A 14,532-nucleotide genomic window follows, 5' to 3' on the forward strand; every position below is an offset into this window, starting at 1 on the left:
ACAGACATGCTTTCTCTGTAGCTTTGTATTTTTTATGAATTCATTTTTCCAATTGCTTCTTTCAACTATGAAGACATTTAGCAGCTACTGTATCCTGAAACAGTTGTTTTATGAGAGTTGCCCAATTCATAGACTGACCTAAAAATATGCTTTACATATTAACTTCTTGCATACAAATAAAACACATATAAACACGTGTGATTTTTCTACTGTATTTTTCTGCTTAGGATCTTAGTGAAGAATCTAAAATTTATTACTTTTAGAATACAGCAATGATGTACCAGGACACACACACACGTGTTCAAACCTATAAAAAACTCAAATCAAAGGTTCTTCAATGAAGTAGAACTCTTTCAGGTTGGTTCACCTAGAGATAATCTAAAACTACTTTGCTAGTAGTGGATCACTGTTCGAGAAAACTTGTCTGTAGTAATAAAAAGAAATGGGAGAAAATAAACTTCTCATACTCTGGTTTTATATTTAGCAGCATAAAAGTCTAAAAGCACACACCTAACAGTAAACTGGTGATGACCAAAAACAAAAGTCCATTTCCAAGTTACGCTAATGACTTTATGCCTTGCATAATTTTGGCTGTAAATGTGGTCTTTTACAAGAAAGAAAAAACCATGTAAATTATAGAAGTGTACATTCAGATTATGCTGTGTGGTAAAATTTTAAAATGAACAGATTTTTTTGCAGTGTCAACAGGCACCTGAAATGCTGTACACAGAAGCTATCAGTTACTGATGAAAAAGCCTGTAATAACTTCATCTTAGTTATGTGTAGCACAGTGAGTGGTAAAACATCAATACAGGAAGCTTTTATGCCCACCAGGAAGTATTAAAAACAGGAAACAATTCAAACATACCACCCTAATTAAGAAGAAATAACAATCCTTTCTGCTGCACTGCATAATTTGAAGACTAAGTAAATATTGTCTCATTTTTACTATAGTAAGGAAAGCATAGTTGAACTGTACCTTTGCTTATGTATAATATATAGTAATAATCTGACTATTGCTGCTCCTCTCACTTGACTGAGAGTTTTCCAATCATTCACATGAGTTTCAGTATCTTTAGATTACAGAGCTGGTTGTATCTTTCTCTTATTTCTTACTACTTTTCTAGCTCATAATTACGCAGAAGTGCCCCATTAGCCTGAGGCTACTGACAGGACCAGTGTCCCAACTATCAACCTGATGCAATTTCTGTTTATCAGAGATACAGTAACTTCAAAGCACTGCACAAATCAATTGCAAAAGTTCCAGACATCAACAGGGAGAAGCTTGTTGATATCAGAAAAAAAACAGAAACAGGAAGCAGAATTTGAGAGACAAGCAGAATATGAGAGAGGATGTAGATGCCTAAAATACACCAAAGAAAGGACAAGTGGTACTTTCAGTGTTTTAGTATATGTGCACCCTTGTGAATGAAGTATAAAGACAAGCAAAGGCAGAGAAAGGTAAAAAAAATCCCTTCTAGATGGACATAAGTAAAATCACCTGAAGGAACAGAGAATGATTTGTCTCAGAGAGGATCGCAAGGAGGATGGAATCTAGAACAAAAGCTCAGAACAGAGAAACCATAGGTCTGTGACAAGTGGAAAGGTATGAAAAAAACAGGAAATACCTGATGTAGTCAGATTACCTTCTCTCAACTAACCTCTGCTTTGTTAGGCTTGCTTGTCTCATGTTATTCATTTAAGAAGGTGAGGTTTCCTGTTTTACACAGAACTCCCCTGAGACATTCAGCAGATCACTGCTACAAAAAACTGAGTTTCTATATAACTAATAATATTTTTGTAAAAAGCATATATTTATATGTTTCTAAACTTGTGATGGAAATGGCTTATATGGATATCTATTCAGAAGCTTTATACAACGAGGCTGAAACTAGATTCTCTACTAGCAAAGATGCTGAACAGCTACTTTTGATTGTCAGTCACTGAGATGACAGGCAAATATGAAAAGCCAATTAAAAATATTTTTAAAGCTAGTTATTGTGGATATGTGCATTTCATAAAATACATGAAAAAATTGTAATGTAGGTTCATAAACATTTCCTTCATAATTATTTAACTGCATCAGATTTGTTTCTGTCAACTATTTCTCTGTAACCAGGTGTTGTGGTTATTTTTTTTTATATCTTGGCAATGAGCACACATGCAAACTATTGACATGGAAGTAACTGAGAAACTACTGTGACAATATAAATCATGCTGAATTAAGACCATTGATGTATGTCCACAGTATCATGAAGTAAGTACAAAAAGACTGTTTAACCACATCATTTCTGTGCAATATGTAGATAAAGCAATACATTTTTACATTTTAAAATGTTAGACAAGAAAAAAATAGCTAACAAAGAAGTCAGTTACTTCACTTTAATAAATCACTTGTTTCTTCCTTGTTTATATAATTCAATACGGAAGAAGAAAGCCCAGATCACTGCCACTTGCAGCCAATAAAATTTTGCCATTTAATTTTGTGATTCTACCGCAATCACTACAAAGGTTCTTGCACTTGTTAGTATGTTGTCATAATAAATATATGATGACAGATTAAAGTCAACCTCTTCCACCGACAAATCTTCTAAATTTCCAGAAAAGGGCTTTGGTGTTTGTCTTGTAATAAAATAACTACTACTGAATACACAAGCTTCACCTTATGTGACATGGTTGCCACCTAAGGGGTAAAATTAAATATATGGGCTTAATTTATCAGCAATGCTTGTGATTGCATTAATTTGCATACACCAAACTGTGCATGTCTGCCTAGAAACATAATTAGCCAATCTGCCCAATTACTCTAGCCTATGTACCTGTTTGCATACATAAATTTACCTTCCTGTATACACAGTGATTGTGCGTGCAAATACTTTGAGAATGCTTAATATAACCCAGTTAAAATTTAGCTTTAAGCAACATGACTCATTTAATAATATCTATGAAATACATGAGTGCCCAATTCACTTGAAAAATGGTATAGCTATATTTGATAATCCTCAAAAAAATTTCTTCAAATACAGACTGGTAGAATAAATACTGACTTACTAAAAACTAATCTTTGAAAGAACTCTTCCAACTCTTCTCTAATAACTACATTTGCATCTTTAGGAGATTTTAGTGTTATTCCAATTTAGAGAGACTGCCTGATTATGTTTTGCTACAGCCTTTGGGGGACACAATCAGGCTGTGTCAGATTAACATAATCAGAAGAAACCACTTGTATCATAAAATCTAATTTGCTTTCTTTGCCTGGATTTCTAGGAAAGTTATCTTTTCATGCAGAAGTGTCCTAGAAGAAAACAACAGTTCTCTGAGCTGTTTCTTTCAAATGTCAAAAGATATGCCTACTACCTCAGTCTGAAATGGTCTGACCTAATTCCATGTGTTGCCTATGTATTTGACTAGAAATGGTCACATAAACATAGCTGAAGCAGATTTTGCTTAGCAAATACTGGAGATATGGAAAGCATTCATGTGTATCACAGACCTAATTTTCTGTTACAGAAATGATGCACACAGATTTTCTGAAGACAGAGATGCAAGTTAACTCTAACTGTAACAGCTCTATCTCAAGATCTGTTTAAACTAGGCAGTATATAACATTGCTTCAAGAGAAACAAGTGAGACACTGAAGCATAAACAATCTTTAGATAATGAGACAATTAAACAAATTAGTATTTACCATTTTTACCCTATCCTACACTTTGAACACAACCAAAAAATCTGTTTCTATGACCTGGTATAAAGTATTACTGATGACAAGAAACAAGAGTGGACCTTCCCATAGAGTATAGACATTAAATATTGAATTCTTTGAAATCTGCAGATGAGCAAGAGTGTAGTCTCACCTAGTGATAATGGAAACAGTGCTCACCCTTATTTTTATGGCTTCAGAATATCTACTGAACTACTCAGTGGATCATCAGGTCAGAGAATGGCACAGTACAGGGTGGGTTGTTTGTTTTAGTAAGAAAGTCACAGATATAAGTAATTTGCTGTTTGACTTTTGTGAACTTTTTGCTTTTTATTCCTTCCTACTCCACAAATCCCACTTAGAAGTCCTGAGCCACAGAGATTGTCAAAATTTTAGACTTGCCCAGTAAAGATAAGAGTTGTGCAGAAACCGTATTCTCGTTGCCTTTGAAAACTCTAGACGTGCTGATCAATGAGGCATCACAGTACACACCGCCACCTCTCAAGTATCTGCAGTTCAGACCACAAGACTAGGGACAAATAGCACATAATTCACAGTTAACTCACAGCTAACTGCCTAGCCTTCTTCCTAAGAACTGAGGTTTAAATATGGCAGGGATTAATAACCTTGGCACACACTTCTAAGGAAACAATTAAATTGTGAGAAAGAGCTGTCAGAAATTATGTAGAGTGGAATCATAGAATATAAGACAGATAAAACTGCAGACAGAATGAAGATTGTTGACATAAGGTCAGTCAGGGGTGGTGGGAAAACAAACGACAAGTATGAAAAGTTGTAAAATTATAAAAGTAAAACCAGTCAGATGTTTAAACAACACTGAGGATAAGCCTGTTTTAATGAGCTGTGAAAGTCAACACATGTACTTAATTCTCTGGCCAGCAAGGACCCACTAAGCAACTTGCAAGAGATGGAGAGGATTTTTACATAGTCTGAAGGCAGATTAGTCCTAGCTAAATATTGTACATATTTGGTGATAAATAACACTTTTAGGTAGCATGTATCTTGCTTACAGAGCCTTTGTGACCTATAAAAACTGCTTGAAAAAAGCAGTTCAGAGAGCAAGATCATAACTAGTTTTACTAGTTAAGCATACGATGGAAGAAAAACTTGGATGAAGCAGGTGTTTCCATATGGCAGAACAATCCACCTGTCACAGAATGCCTAATTTGGCTCTTCAGCATAGTTATTTTGGCCTTCAACACAGGAGCTGGAGAACAGGGAAGTTCCAGAAAAAGATCTTTCAATACTTTTGAAACTATAAAAAAGTATTGTCATTTAAATGATCAAGATGCTTCATTTGCTAGATATTGTTTTCATGTATTATAGATCATACAAAATTACTTTGGCAATATTGACTTCATAATTTTTAAGTTTATCAAGTCACCTACTATTTTTCCTAATTCAAGTTGTTTAGAAGACTTTTCCACTTCATGAAAGTATTGACCTAAACATGACTTCTTTTCTTTCAATGAATATATGCATTTTTCCTCACTGAACAGACAGTAAGAAATCTCCTAACTTCCACAGCTATTTAGGTGCTATTTTTTTAAAAAAAGGGCTTTATTATTATTTTAATCTGTGAAATCTTAAAGATTTCATGATATCTCTCACTAATAGTCAGTGTTTAGCTCTTTCACAGAAGAAACTGACACTAATAAAGTTGAGAAGGTTTAAATAGCTCAAGTGATTACATAGGACGCTCACTTTCAAGTGATTCCAGCACTGAGGCCTCAAATAATTTGATACATATTTTAGTTGATAAAATGCATAAGCAGAATTAAAAAAGAAACTGAGATTCATACAAGCACATATTCAACTTTGGTAAAAAAAGAATGTAATATATTAGGAAGATTTTTTTAATAGTATATTATTTTATGAACTTAAGACTTAACCTTTTGACCATTTGCCAAGATATGCAAATGTCTTTCATCAGTCCTTTTTATGCTAATCTGCTTGACCTTGTAATAATGCAATGTTTTAATCATTTTTCTTAGAGTTATTACCTTTTCTCAGAATTGTTTTCATGTTATAAAGCTAAAAGAATTACTTAATAGTTCTAAAACTGTTACTTTCTATTTATGCAAAGACAGAAAGTTACCTAGATTTTGTGTATGTTCTCATCCTTGCAGAGTTTACTTCTTTGAATATAAATGTATTCACTATGTATTAGTTTTATTGTAAAAAGACATAAATTGTGTTCCAAAAGAAAGCAGAGATTTTTTCAACATTTTCCAATCTTTTTCATTTACACATTATTTAATAAAGCTGATTTTTTTTAAAGATAGAAATCAGTTCTCTTTGGTCAATAAAGATAATTTTAAGAACTACATCTAATAACCAAAGGACTGTCTCATGTCTTACTTTCTTACAGTTTGTTGAAGAGGAATCCAAAATTCCTTCGTAAGAAGTGAAGTGCAATAACCCAATTTGATTAGTGTCACTTAAATGTGGGTCCTATGTCTCAGCACATTACCAATTTGCAAAACTGCAAAGTCAAGTATTGCTTTAATTTTTAATGATTATGTATCTATTATTGAGAGAGAAGTCCAAGTTATTAATTCAGATTCTGTTTTGCATAATATGATGCTTTTTTAACCTGCATTAGATAGTCCAGTGTCAGCAGAAACCATCTTAATGCCTATGATTCATTAAAAAAAACAGTGAAGAAAAATAACTTTAAAACAAATAATAGATTAAATAAAACATAAATAATTAATAATCACTTCTACAACCCAAGTAGACAAATAGTGACAATATTTTGATTAATATTACTATTAGGATGGCCACTCCTACAAGACTCGCTATTTTATGCTGAACATCATTACAGAATAGCTTGCACTAGAAAACAGCTAATTTTCCTATTGGCTCAAAACACTGGCTGCTACAAAAATGTTCTTTCACATTATAAGAGTAACCTGATTTTCCACTCATCAGATTCAGAACTCTGTAAAAGTGATTCTTACACTATCTTTCTCATTGCCTGGCAAGAAAAAGTTGCACTGCTGCTGCCCATGCTCACAGTTCTTTCTTTCCTCATGTGGGATCAGTCACAGTGTCTGTTTGAAAATGAAGAGAGAAAAGGAGGAAGAAAAAACCATTTATAAGCATCACAGTAAACAATATCTGAAAGAAGGATTTCCATTTTCTCTCTTTAATATTATCGTCATATGTCTGCTTTGTCAATCACTTGAATTTTAGAGCTAGTAGGCAGACTAAATATTTTTTTCTTTGAAGTACTTAAAAAGCTTATTTGCACCCTTCAAAATTACCCAAACAGTTGAGTATAGAGGCTTATAGGTAGAAAATACCAGTTATTGTTCAATTTCAAAACAACATCTTTTTTTTTCCTTCTCAATAGTAAGTCTAGAAGGTAACTAAAGAAACATTATTTGTGCAAGGGAACTAATGGAGTGTAGGAATTAAAATAATGTATAGCTTGACCATTTAAGCTTTTCACTTTTTCTGTACTTGATCATTTCTTCCTAAACTCATCCACTTGTTTAGTTTTTGAAAAAGATCCACTCCGTGTAATCTCTTATCTACTAAAAGGCACATTCATAGTCATATACCACACTAAGCTTTCTTCAAGTTGATGGCACTTTCTCAAGAACAGCATTTCTAACATTCTGGAAAACAAACCATCTTCCCAGCAATGACATAACATAAATGTTAAGACGATGCAACTCCCGTCTGGATTAAAAAAAAAACGTGAACTAATAACAAATCAAAACAAAAAACCATACACATCACCCCAAAAAAACTTTTCACTTTTTTACATATTCATATAATGTATCTGATCAAATCTTCTTACTTCTTAAAAATCCAGTAGTATCCTCTATTGATGTTCCTCCAAAGAACCTTTTTTTTTTTTAATGAGTTTGATAAGAGGATTTTGGCTTTCTCCCAGAAAGGTTACTTTCAGTTTTTTTTCCCCAAGGGAACTTTTTTCAATTTGTGTCCACTTGTGTTTTATCCTAAGGCAGATGCTTCAGAACCTGTTTCCTCTGTTCTAAGAAAGCAAAGAATATAAAATACAGTTTTGCATTTGAAGTGATAAATAGTGATGAAATCTGTACAAGTTCTTCTACACAAAGATTCCTTTTTCCACTGTTCTATGTATACTATACATGAACTATACATTTAAAAAAAATCAAACATATTTTATGAGTCTTTTTCTATCAATTTTTATGACATTGTTATTAACAGTTCCATGGTGTAATGGAGAGCACTCTGAATTCTGAATCCCAAGGACCTGAGTTTGAGTCTCAGTAGGGACTGTCTCCTGGCAGTTCAATGCCTCCCTGCCATCCGATCCCGTCAGATCTCGGATGCTCAGCAGGGTCAGCCCCAGTTAGTACGGGGTGCTGTGATAGTCCTGAGGACTTCCCTGTCACTGTCCAAGCTCACTCAGCCGTGGCAGATGGACCTCAGGACTGAAACGGGGGGGCAGTTCTGCGCACGCTGTGCCTCATCTAAAAAAAATCCAGATGGGAGGAGCCCTTCCCAAATCTTTGTTTGTGAAGTCTGGCCATACATACGATGTCATACAACTTCTAGAGGTCAGTACAATTCTAGAGTATGAAATAAATTCAGTTTTCCAGACACATCAAATCTGTAAGAAAAAGGGCTAAAGTTACCCAAAAACTGCTGCTATTGTTGGCTTTCTATGAACAAATTTTATGGGTAGAAAGGTAAAGAATACAGAAGTCTCCACCTTTAACTATAATAATGAATCAGGGAACAGCAAGTTCTCCCATCCTCACAGATATGCAACTTTCTTTTATGATATTGAAGATCATCCAAATTGTCTTGGCTGTAACTGAATAACTTCTAAAGACTCTATTAACACAACCCAAAGATGAAGCATCAACCATGGATATGCTCAGAGTATCACTTTCCTGTAGTCATATGTTTATAGCTCTACTCCCCAGCTTAAATCTCCCTCTCAAGTGATCTTTTCTCTTATTTGCCTTTTCCTTCTTTAAAAAGAAGGTACAATACCAAAAGCGTAGAACATAACTAGTGTTAAATTTCAGGATCAAAATTAGCTTTCATAAGTACGCAAATCTTGGTATTATAAACATTCGTTGGAAATTAATGCACAAGTGATGAAGGCAAAGGCAAGGTGAATGCATTCTTCAAGACATGTAAATATTTTCAGAAATACTTAGGTGCTCACACCTTCAGCTGATAAAGAAATGAAGTAATCCCAGACTTACAATAAAGTTACATAATTAAAATTTCATCACATACGAAACTGTCTGGCAAGAAAAAAAGTAGGTATATTCCTCTGTGAAACATCTTTCCCAGAGGCATTATTTCTAAGATTCAAAAGGTTGTATTTTACAACAGTTATATTTTAGATTCTGCACTAAAATAATCTACAGTTAAGAGAGAAGGAATAATAATTGGGCAACAGAATAAGAAAATGATGTCATCATGCACCACAATGGTTGAAAACATCAATAATTAGATATTTTTAAATCACAGTGAAAATGTAGTATTTATTATTACACAAGCCCGGATGATAATTTTGTATGGCTTGATCCATAGGTGCTATGAACTAGTTCAGTGGTCTACTAATTGTTCTACTTCTTTAGTGAGTGAAGAAAATTGTCCTGAACAGAGGAGAGAACAGAATTCTTGTTTCGGGACTATTTTTGTTTGCTATGTGTGCTTGCTTTTTATTACTTTTTTCTAACAGTCTAGGAGCTGCAAGTCTGTGTCCATTAGAAAACTGTTATATTGTAGGTATTAATCTTGCTATTGTACCTGCACCTTCAGGTAACAGGCAACCTATAAAACTATGATATATCCTAAATTTTTGCACCTTTGCAATCCTATAAAAATCAACACTTTACTACCATAAAATGCTTATATAAATTTTACCCCCAAAGTTTACCTGCCCTTGGATGTTGAAATACATCACTGAAGGTCTGTATTTGAAAGAAGTCTCCCTCAAAGGAATCAAACCAGAACACAGTGGAGTCACAGCTACTGTGAATACAGGTTTCCTCAGGTACAACCTCTTCTTTGCCTCATCATTCAGAAGGTTTTTCTAGACAAAATTTGAGTATTTGTCTAAGATTTCTGGACACAGAATCTATGGTGCCACACATCTTGTGGTTCATCTGCACATGTACAATAAACCCAGAACATCCCTGAAACCACGGGACACATACTGCCTGAATTAAAAGGCAGTAGTCCAACAATTTAGGAAGCTTTAAATCCAGCCTTAATGATATTGTTACTTTAAGAATTTATCATCATTATTATTGTTACCACTACTAATGCACAAAATGCATAAGGGATTTAGAAAAATTATTCCTATGGTATAAGTGTTTCAATATAAAGTGTTTGACATAAAACAGAAAAAAATAAAAGATGCATTTTTTAGGCAATAAGAATCTGATATAGAACACTTAGAAGTCTGTGAAAAAAGCCATACTTTTGGCAATCTGGACACACGAAAAGGGTTTTAGCATTTGATTTTAAATGAAAGATAAAAATATTACCAGACACCAAACCCCTTTATATAACTTACCACGTAACAAGACATTTAGTGACTCCTGACATGCCTTTACTACCCTGAGTACACTGTTTTGTTTCCAAAAACAGTAGTACATTTTACTTTAAAGTACCAATATATGCAAATACTTCACTTTATGATGACAAACATCTCCAGCTACTACAATTAATGTGTTTTTTCAACATTATAAACCTTAAATGTATTTTTTTATACAAATGGAAATCAGTACAATGCTTTCTCTTCCCTAAATACTACCCTTACTCAGTTTCACACACTTTACAGTTTTGCCACCACTGGTACATAAGCAAACCAAGAGATGTATTCTGAGTCTATAAACACAACTTATGAACCAAAACCTTCAAATAAAATGAAATGCGTAAGAATTGATGCTAAGTAGTAATAAAAGCACCTAATTATAATTGGATTCAAATTATAAAACCTGTGAAAGAACTCTCCACATACAAGCATCCTGAAGTTCTATTGTATTCCATTCTATTCTATTACCCAGTTTTGGAGTAACACTGTAAGACACAAAATTAAAAAAACCCCAAATCTGCAAACACACAACCCACCAACAAATTCCAAATTAAGTACTAACTGATCACAAATGTTTGCATCAGCTGTTTTGGAATTGATAATATATTCTAATAAAGTACATCGAAAACTGATACTGGCAGCTAGTTTTTAAAGCACTACAACAATTAAAAGCTTGACAGGTATTTTTAAGATGGGGCCATTGAACTGCTTCTGGATTCACCTTGTCTACAATATTCAAAGGTTTTATTATAATTTTTATTGTAATTTCCTCTTATTTCCATGTTTACAGTAGTACACAATAATTCTTATTGCTATGGGCTACAACCCCAACTTTACAGCTAAGGACAGAGAAATCATTTATAAGCACTGTCTTCCTAATTCTTAATATTTTAACAAAAAGGCCATCTTTTTAAGTAGATTCTTAGGAATATTGTAAGGGAAAAGACCAATTTAGAAGACCAACAACACAAGAAAAGCCCACATAGGATTAGTCAGAAATTATACACTATAAGAGCAATGTTTTCCTAGATAAGACATCACATTCTTTTCTGTTATCTAGTTTATGGCAGAAGTGTCTTAACTCACTGCTTTTTAGAGGGTTGTCACTCTCAGCAAGAGAGAAAGAAATAGCAAGCTGGAATCCATTTCCTTAAAAAAAAATCTCAATCCTAATTTATAATCTCATTGCAGAATTTGAAAATAGGACACTTATGATCACAGAAAAATTCTTCATGCCAATTGATTATCCGGTGCACCCTCTCACTCCTACAGGCAACTGACAATCTGAACAACCTTACTGGAGCAGGTAGAACATGACTAGGCTCAGGACTTCCTAAATTACCTGAAGTCCATATGAATTAGTCTAATGTAGGACTCCATATTTTCCTTAAAAAAGGGTATATAATGAATTTTGAGTGGGAAAAGGATAGTGGAAAACATTTGCTCTGTTAATAAATAAAGTAGGAAAGCTCCATTTAGGTCTCCTTTATTTAAATTTGCTTTGATCTTCTACAAAATATATATTGCATACCACGAAAAAAAACCAAACTCCAAACATTAAAATATTCATACTTTGTTTCTACAGACACAGGTTAAGTGGCACAGCGATTGGATAATGTGGTTTTGATGTTGCTTTTTTTTTTATTAAGGACAGCCATTTTTGAGTCTAAGTTACAATCTTAATAAATTGTAAGGCTGAAACAGACAACACAGGTACTGCAATATACAACAAAATCTACATATTTATTTTCCACTATTGTTAACAAGAGTTCCGTATTGAGAGAGAATGAGTTCCATGAGAGGATCGAGTTTTCCTCTCACTGTGTATCCCCACTAAACTCTCACTAAAAATGAGTGGAAGAAACACATGCTCACCAAGGAATGCACACACTTTCACAAGACACGCAAAACATACAATGCATAGTGTTGTCACCTTTGTTCCTCCCCAATGAAACGAAACAGAGCATGAAAAAGAAGCTTCATTTACTTACTTTAATAAATTAAATTGCGTGACTTATAAAAATCTACAAATTATTCAAATTTTCACCTCTCTTAAGCACGTATGGGTCCAAATTATTTTCTCAGCAAGTTCAATTAAGCTACAGCTAAGCAAATTTCCTTTTCAGTACTTTGTAGAGTGTAAGAATGATCACAATGGCATAGTTACAAAATAATTGGACTAATCAAAGCTATATAATGTCAGTATTGTGAATAAAGTAGTGCTGCTCATTAGCCTATTACAAAAGAATTACTATAAATTCAACCTACGTGGAGCAACACTTCCTGTGCAAACAAACACAGATAATGCAACAAGCCTGAAACCCTGCCAAGCTGGCAGACTGGCAGCACAAATTATGCAAAGAACCAGAAAGCCTTCAGTAGATTCAATAGAGCTTGGAGGATAAGAATGATTAAGTGTTTCTCTGTACAACTACAAATCACAGTAATGAATCAGACAAAAATTTCCAATAAGGAACTTAACTGCACCAGCTGGCCTTCTTCAGTAGCATTATAATGTGAAATGATGACATCCTAAATAGTGGTGTTTGTATCTTCCACAAAATCTGCCCAAAGCAAGTCCTTTGTTTTGGTTTTTAGAACAGTTTTTTGTTGTTTGTTTGTTTGGCTTTTTTTTAAAAAACATAAGAAAGCATTGCAGCACCTAAAGATAAAGAAAAGCTATAAAGCTTTCAAAAACTGCTTGGACCACTTAATGTAACTACAGATTTGTAATTACAGCTTTTTTTTTCCTTTTTTAAAATCAAAACTTAATGGTAACAAGTCTAAATTGAAAAGCCTCTTTCTTTTATTGTAAAGCAAGTGTAGTAACAAAACACCTCATATTTCAAAGTACGACGTTTTGGAAATCTGGGATATGTGTATCCACACAATATGAACAAAAAGAATATATATGCATGTGTACTTATTTATTCATATGTATGTATGTACATGCATGTATGCCCATGTGTGCATTACCTTTGTATGTTCATTTCTTATCAAACAGTCCTCTCACATATTTGGATTTCATCACTTTTTATGCTTGGGGGAATAATCTCATATGGGCAGTACCCACATTCATGGAAACAAGAGGTTTTGGCTTGGTTTCTCAGTGCAATCTGTGTTACTCTCAGCTTCTGTCACATCATGTGGGTTAATCCACTTTATGCTTCAGGACCCAACACTCATCACTTCCAAGCTGAGATGGACCATTTCCCTAAAGTTGTAATACTAAGGTGTACACACCCAGGCAAGAATTTCTGTTAATCTATCACATATAAAGATGTATTTAGACTAGTTTTCCACATTTTTCAGAGAAACTGTAGAAGGCAGGAGTCCCAGGCAAGATAATGGTCTAGATGACCAATTATTTGGACCAAATCAGCACTTCAAAATGTCATTTAACTCAAAACCCTAAAGGAAATTGTAACAAGATTAAGTACTAACTCAGAATCTATCAAGCTATCCAACTCCTCTACCTTAATAAATCAGATTAGGTGATGTAACATCTTTACCACTATCAGCTTCTGTGAGTCTATAATAAAGTGAACTCTCTTTAATACACTTTAGTAGTGAAACTGTGATAACTTAAAGACTGTGCCTGCAGGCAGAAGTATTAGAAAATTTTTATTAATCCCTAAATTCAGGTCCTGTTCCACACAGACTTGGGGCAGGGAACCATTGCCACTAAACCTAACTTCATTTCACAGAACTCTTAGGAGTCACTAACGCTTAGTGGATTCTGTATCATTAAGCTCTCTGTACTGCTCACCTTCTACACAGCTGTGCATCTTACAGAACTTCAGTCTGCATGCTTCTTTGGAGCCTGCCTTGTGGAGCTATAGCAGGAAAAGATCCACTATAATATTTTGTTTCTTAATTTTAATTTAGATAAATGTTTCATATTATGACTCTCTATTCATGAATAGTGAATTCTTGTCACTTTCCAGGTGATCTTGATCTGTAACCGAAATGTTTTTACCAGGATTAAGTCACCTCTCCTACCTTAACCTGAATAAAATAGGGCGGGAAGTTTAAGAATTGCTAGGCTCATCTGAATCTGTTGCCGTTAATATTTCTTGGAAATCAGCTACTTGTAGAGAACACCCAAAAAGATGTGTACTTCTATACAAGGCAAATATATTCCTCTTATGAACACCTTCCCTATATTATTAAAAGTACATTGGTATAAGCTGTTATCATAAAGAAAAAAAAGTACAAAAACAAGACAGAGAAAGGACTATAAATG

At 33.9% G+C, this 14,532-nt stretch overlaps 1 protein-coding gene across 5 annotated transcripts in view; it reads right to left on the bottom strand.

Moving 5' to 3' along the window:
• SPOCK3 (SPARC (osteonectin), cwcv and kazal like domains proteoglycan 3) overlaps positions 1-14,532 on the bottom strand; it is a 180,315-nt gene that overhangs the window by 70,194 nt on the left and 95,589 nt on the right. The window lies entirely within an intron of this gene.

This window comes from Pithys albifrons, chromosome 5 (assembly GCF_047495875.1).
Source record: "Pithys albifrons albifrons isolate INPA30051 chromosome 5, PitAlb_v1, whole genome shotgun sequence".
NCBI classification, from domain to species: domain Eukaryota; kingdom Metazoa; phylum Chordata; class Aves; order Passeriformes; family Thamnophilidae; genus Pithys; species Pithys albifrons.